The sequence below is a fragment of the Nipponia nippon genome, unplaced genomic scaffold (genome assembly GCF_047370975.1).
Source record: "Nipponia nippon isolate SJK-2023a ecotype South Korea unplaced genomic scaffold, ASM4737097v1 scaffold_11, whole genome shotgun sequence".
Classification (NCBI taxonomy): Eukaryota; Metazoa; Chordata; class Aves; order Pelecaniformes; family Threskiornithidae; genus Nipponia; species Nipponia nippon.
Window position 1 is genome coordinate 21,182,659 of NW_028262302.1, and position 7,739 is coordinate 21,190,397.

Here is a 7,739-nt window from a genome sequence, read left to right on the forward strand (position 1 = left end):
TCACACAAAGGCTGATTCCTTTCCTTCCTCTCACTATTGCGAACTAGAAGTAACTCCACCGAAGTACATGAAAGGGGAGCCAGCTTGGGTCTCTTCAGCAATAAGATACTGCTTGTCAGCGGGGTCTGCTTAGTGTCTTGCACTGCAGGTTGCCACACATGAGCCTTGCTTGTTTTTATTCTCTGTCATAGAATGATTTGGGATAATAGGCAGACCCCATCTGTTCCCATTTTAGGACGTTTTGCTTTCTTTTTCAAAGTCTGCCCATAAATAAACACACAGAAAAATACTGGGGTGTGCAGCACACACTATGGGGTTAGCACAGAAGATCCTGCTTCATGTCTGCCAGCACTGACATGCTCAGCTATTGCAGCATATATTGTACCTGACATCCAACATCACCTATGCAGCTCCTTCAGGTCTAAATTTGAGTGTTAGTGGAAAAGACTGGGTGAATGGAAAGTTAACTTTCTCCAGGAACCAATTCCTTCCTCTCAGGTTAAGTCAGGGCATCTCCATAACTGCACTGTTTTGCTGTGCCGGGTTCATACTGAGAGTCTGTGTGGGTCATGTGCAGATTATGGAGATGATGTGTGGGGCAAGAGGGTGTGTTAGGTATCTTCTGGCACACATAGCTGGGAAAGTAGAATTGGTTTCATAGCACTTGAGGGAAGACATCACTTCATCCTCATTTTTGGCTGTGGTAGGGAGGGGAAGGGACTTTCTGGGGTAAGGGGACAATCCTCCATAGTGCAGCTGTCACTGAAAAGGGTTTTATCAAGGCAGGGGATGGGGCACAGCTCAGGAGGACATATTTATATATTAAGGCCAGGTCGGATGGGGCTTTGAGCAACTTGGTCTAGTGGAAGGCGTCCCTGCCCACGTCAGGGGGCTTGGAACTAGATGATCTTTAAAGTTCCTTCCAACCCAAACCATTCTGTGATTCATTCTATGATTTGCAGCCCCCTGCATGCCTGTAGCATTTCCTTTACTCCACCGTGAATTCCGCCCTGTGGCATTTTAGGGTTTTCCTTATCCTGACGTGCAGCTGACTATTGCAAAGATGCTGCCTGACACTTTTTCTGTTGCAGCCAGACTTCTTGTATCAGATTAGCATTCCCTGTAAGCACTGTGGAATGGAAGGCTGTGAACCCAGCCCAGTGTGAGTGATTGTACATTGGTATTACCTAATTCTTATAGTATTAAGGTAATTAGGAAACATGAGACTTCACAAAAATAGACAGCTCGTTGTACTGAGAGTATCAAAGGCATTTCTTCTTCCATGTCAATTTGAACAGTGCTCTTGGCTACTACATTACAGTAATCAGCTTAGCTAAATTTGTTTTGCATGTCTGATGTTAATGAATGACTCGTTGTTATTCTTTTAGGTTGAAATCCACTGCATGTGCATAAAACAGGGAAGTTAGCAGTCAGACTCCAGAAGCTGCAAGGCAGAGCGGGGTGGGGGGTGGGGGGGTGTCAAGGAGTCAAAATCCACACTCACAAGTGTGGGGCTGCAGGAGAGCACCGCAGTGCATGTCACTTTGGGCTAGTGCAGCAGCCACGTGTCTATCGCATCCAGGAATGAAGAGCTTTGGAATCTGCACAAACGTGGATTATGGCCCCATTAGACCTTTGAAATGGTTTGTTTCTGGTTGCAGCAAACATTGGAGATGTAATGGTTGTATGTTATGGTGCCTACGTGAGTGTGCCATTCATTCCTCTCCCCTTTCCCTCTGCTCCAGGGTGGGTCTTACACTATGTGGGACTTCTGCTGTCATCACTTAGGGGCATTTTCCAAATGTGGTAAAATGAAGAAATGATGGAAAAGTGAAGTCTCTGGTTAGAAACACACTTCAGCTGGATTGAGACAGTTCACACAAGATGGAATTGTAGACAGGCTTTTTTCAGATGCTTTTCTAGTTGATCCAATTTATAATCTGTCCCTGCAAACATGCCATTTCTAATGGGTTCCATATGCCTCTAAGCCTTCCTGTTATTTTCTACTTTAAGGATTGCTCTGTTCAGCAAGAAGTCTGCCACTCTGCAGCTTGTCTAAGGGTGTTTTTTTTTTTTTAAACCCAAACAAAAACTGGAAGAGGGCCTAGGATTGGATGCCACTTTTACAGCCATCCTTCACAGCTAACCTCGACCTCCATTCTGATGCTGCTGATGGCAACACAAAGTCTGTTTAAAACACGTATGCTAATGTAAACAAGGGAGGTTGAGATGTTTTGACAGTCAGAAGTGGCCACAGTAATAGAAACTGTATAAAGAGCTCAAGGTGTCCACTTGCTGGTGCTACTATAGTGCTTTTTGTTTTCCTCATCCATAATTAAACTTTTTTTTTTTTACACTGACTCTCTAAACTGCTGTCATGCTGAATTATTTCATCCTGGTTCCAGAGAATGGTTCTGTAAATACTCCTCTCTGCTACTTTTTATGGTCTGTGAGTATGGAGGGTTGTGAAAACTCATTGCTACTCTACTGCCCACACATTTCCCCATCTATTCCCTATTTTGCTGCTGTCTCCTCCTCCCTACTTTAATCCTCCATTAACATCGTAAGGCACTGATGAAGGATGCCAAGGTCACTCCTGTGCCAGCAAGCTTTTGCAGCTATGGACAGTCACGTCTTAATGCTGGGTATGCCACTTTTGGTTTTCCTCAAGAGGAAATTACCAGGAAAAACATCACTGCCAGCTGAGTGCCTGAATCCCTATAATTTTTGTACTGAAATGAGGGAATTCTGCAAAGCCAAAAACCCTGGCCAAGACTAAGGTCTTCTCCCTTCTATGCCATTTTCAGTGTCTAACCAAAGAAGGTTCCCTGGTTCATAATATTAATGCAATTAGTGTCTGAGGTAGCTTGATAAGATGGAAGAAGCGGGGAGCTGAACTGCCTCTGGCAATGTCTTCCCATCTCGTGTGACCTCTCTTTCTCAGTTCTCTCATCTGATACCATTTAAAAGAAACACCTCTACTTAAGGCACCTACATAGGCTTATGATGGGAAAAATCAGTTAGTATGTTGACATATGAATTACTATTTTTAATTTCTATTAGACTAGCTGCTACAGCTTGTAAAGTGCCACGCTAGGCATTTTACAAACAAATTGTGAGAGGGAGTCCCTGCCAACATAGAGTTTATGATCCAGACAGACAAGATAGACCAAATGCGAGAGAAGGCAAATGTCACCTTTATTTTGTGTCTGCGAAAACTGAGGCCCTGAGAAGAGAGTTTCTTCAAGGTGATAGGAAGCCTCAGTGAGAGATGCATGGATTGAATCCCCACCTCCCAAGTCCTGAGACAATACCTTATTTATTTAGACAAGCATTTCTCTGAAAATAATCTATAAATTCCTCAAATTACATTCCCCGCAGAAAGTATAAGTTTGAATAGGAGTTGGCTTTTTTCAGTGACTTGCAAATGCAGAGCAAGACACCTATTAAGGAGCCATTAAAAAAAATCAGGTTAGTCTCCTGAGGAGGATATTTTTTAATTAACATAGAGCAATCTTGATTGGATTCAGTGGGCTCAATTCTTTACTGTATTTGCAGTTTGTATATTCTGAAATAACCAAGTTGTATAAGCTTATTAACTGTCTAGGACTTGCTCTCTGTGAAAATTCAGTGTCAAGCAACTGGGACATTAATGAGAAACGGAAGAAATGCAATTTTGCCCTTTGAAAGAAAGAATTCTCTCCCCTGCAAACCCAAGAATATTGGCATGAGATGTAGTTTGGTTTGGCTGAAACATGACAAAGGGGAATCTAAGCTTCCATGAACTACCTGTGAAAGTACTCATCCTCAGGTATGTAGAATACAAGCCTGTCACTTTTCTTTGATTTGTATTCAGAAGGGACCGTAAAGGAACTTAATTGTATATTTTGCCACATTAACAACAGTTAGCTTGTCCAAACCTAGAACTATCCAACTGTTGTGAATTGGGTGGGAGGGGAACAATTATTGTAAAAGGTCCCCAGAGATTCATATTTACAAATTCCATCTAATTGATATTTAATATCAACAAGAATATGTCAGTATCAACAAGTGACAAATTAGTACTGGAATATAACATGTTAAATCTTGCATAGCCATCACTGACTAATGAGGACTGACCTTTGCAGCAATATATACAGTCAGTTTATTAAAGCAGGGACAGAGCAATCTCTAGGCCTTTGGTCAATCTAGGTTGCTTGGGGCTGAGGAATTTCCATTTAAAATATCTCTTCAGGTGATAAAGACTGATTCAATAGAGATCGGCTAATAAAGAAAGTGCTGGAAGCTACTATTAAATTCTAGCTTCTGTCAGCTTAACAGCAAAAACTTTTAATGAGGAAACCATTAAAGTTGACCTAATGAATCAGAAATGCTTTTCCTTGCTGGCTAATTATAGAGTGCCTAGAATATCTTTCGACATATGTAATTTAGAAAATACGGATCTATTGAGTCCCCCTGCTCTTGAAGGAAACCTGTTGCATAGCACAAAACTGGAAAATGTGCTCCTGGGGAGGATGCAGGTTTGACCTGGATTCACCGAGGAATCTCCATGGTCAGGTGGGCTGGGCGTAGAGGATGTGCAAAGGGATGAAATTAGTGCTCGATATGTATAAGTATTGCTTTGTGTAAAGCACTATGGTTGTGGAGGAACACAGTAGGACACATGATGGATAAGAATGATTGCTGCATGCTTCTGGTCTGGAAAAGGGCATTATGATAATGTCCTAGTCAGTAAAGTAGAAAATATATCAGGATATCCTGTTTACAATTAGAGTGTGAGGTGAGGCATCAAAGGATGTCTCTGAAGATGATGTTTGCTGTTTGCTTAAAGTTTTTGTTCTATTAGCAATATATTCTGGCAGCAACATTTTCTCTTTTTGTGACCTAGGAACAGTTCATCAATATTACAGTAACATCCAGAAATCCAAGCCTTGATCGGATTGGGCATCCAGCTGAGAAATAGTTTCACTAGTGTTGTCACTTCTCAGTTTCCTTTCCACAAAATCTTAATTTCTAAATAGGCAGGATAGATAAAAGAAGGAAACTATTCCTGTTTGGCAGACATAAAGCACAGAGAAATGAAATAATTTATCAAAAGTTGCAATGGAAATTTGCATTGGAGCTAGGAACAGAACTCAGATTTTAGAAGTCTTCATTTGGAAATTGAACTGCAGCACCAGTCTGCATGTGGGAGATGATTTATGATTATTATAATCTACTTCCATTTTCATATGAAACTTCCTGCATTACTAGGTCCAGTCTGGGTTTTTCCATTCAATTCCTACTCTACAGAACTCTGACATATATAAAATGTATTTCCAGGATATTCAAGGTCCTAACAAACCCTGGTAGACCAATATAAGATGTTTGGTTTTTTTATGTGACGTGTCAAAATGTGGTTCACAGTAAAAGTCAAAACCCAGTTTACGGAAGTTGGCAGTTTAAGAAAAAACCCAGATGTGCAACATACTATAAATAAAGACCCCTGTGACTTGCACAACTCTAAACCCCTTTCCTCTGTGATTAAGAAACAAAACCTTAAGTTAAAAAGCGAACAAGAGTCTCCTGTTTTCAGTGCAATGCTGTACGCAGATTTGAAGATTTTAAAACATTTATTTAAGAGAATAAAATATAAAGTAACTTCTTGCTTGGTTTCTAGTAGACTACAGTGGTTTTAAAGCTTAACAGGGACTCTTAGGAGGAAGGAATTATTCTCTATTAAAGTAACAGGTTTACTCTGGATTTTTTTTTTTTTAGAATGAGGCACACATTTGAAGATTTCCTTTCAAATTTCTTCAAAATTAGTATCAAGCCAGCTAAACTGAGCAATGCTGCTGTATGTTCCAGTAAGCTCCTGAGGTGAGGGGGTGATGGTGTTCGAGTTAAGGCTTAAGATGGGTGAGTTCCTTAGAGCAATCATGTCTTCTGTAGGAGCGAGTGGTATTATACCATGCAGTGGTTCCAGTACTCTGTTGGTGCTGGAGTTGCCCTGGGGATGGGAGGTTCTGTGGCATGTCCCCCACAGGGGCTCATCATATCCCACAGGCATCCCAAGGAGGTCTTCTTGCAGGAGAAGTGATGGCTGGAGGTGGAGAGCTGAGAAGCAGGTGCACTGCAGAGCCCAGGCTTGTGGTGTGGCAGGCTGCTGCCATGGCAGTGCTATAAGTGGAAGCAACTTTTGTGTAGGTCTAAAGTCAAATGGCTGGTTTGGTCATACCATACTGACCACATTTATGTCACCTGGGGGCTGTTAATGCCTAGTGCTGGCAGTAGCACAACTGATCTTGCCGCCTTACTGATTTAGCCACTGATATAGGTGCAAGTGTCCAGTCCTCTGCCCCATCATGACAGAGCTGTTGACTGTGCTAGCTTCCCTGGGGGCCAGGCAGTTTCCAGGCAGTGAGTATTTGTCCATCTATAGCCAAGTCTTGGTCTTCTTTGCAGGGCTGACATTTGTAAACCAGATACTCCTTCATGTGCTCAGCCTGCAAACACTTAGACGTGTTGTTGTTGATGCTAAACTGCAGCTAGGGAGCTGATGAACCTCATTAAGACCAGATGTTTTTAAAAGATATGCTTAATGCCTGCAATACTGCAGCTTCTCTCCTGTTCCAGCAGATGATTAGATCCTAGGATCTCCAGCTGACGTTATTTGTTGGTATCTGTGGCTACCAGACTAGGGGGACAAGCTGCTCTTCAGTGCTGGGCATGCATGAAATATGGCCCTAGCTGTGGGAGGGATGGGAAGCAGAGCCGACTGTCTGTCTCACATCTCGTACGTGAGACTTGACAGGCCAGGCTCTGTGCCAGCCTTCTGGAGATCCCCTTGGCAAGTACAGTCGAAGGGAACCTTGATGGAGGGTGAAGAGGCTCCATCTTTTCATTAAGGTAGGAGCCAGCACCAAGTGACTAAGGTGGCAGGCCTGTCTTTTACTCAAGAGACTTGCCGTTACAGTGGTAAAGATCCAGCTGTATTTAATTTCTTAATATGTTCTTCATGCTTGCAAATGTCGCATATCCAACACAAATAAATTTCCTTTATCCTCCTCTCTTAAGAATTTGAATGATTCAAACTTGGGATGCTCTTCCTTTGTTCTCTGAGCCTTTTTGAGCCTTGAGGATTATGTGTGTCCTGAGCTTCTTTGTAAGGAACTTTCTTTGGTAATTGCATAATTCTCTATTATTAGTTCTAAATGTCACAAGGATTCACAATAGTATCCTAGATTTTTTCATGTAGGGTTCAACTCTGAGGCAAATCTGCAGTGCACTATTTTAGAAGCAACTTCTGTCTAGTCTTTCCGTGTTATTTGAATTTCAAGTGAATACATAATTGCATGTAGAACTATTAACAAGATTTATGGTTCTGCGTATTTCCTGTGTATTTAACATCCCAGAATTTTGCACTGGGCCTTCTGGTACTGTTTATTTACTTAGGGTTGGTTTTAGGCTATAGGCATTAATAATTTTATGACTGAGTGTTCTTAACAGATGGCTTTATGGGCTGTAACAGCTACCAAAGAGCAGTGCCAGGGAGCAAAATGAAACCATATATAATACAAACAGTTGTGTGCAGGCTTGCTGTAGGTCACAGAAATACCTCATTTATTAAATATCCTTCTGTAAAGGAGGATTAGAAACACCAGCTAAGAATGGAGCCAAAGGGACTCCCTCTGGATAATATTAGTGGTATATTATTGTGCCTCGGAGAAGTGCGTAATTGGTACCAGTCGAAGGGTCCC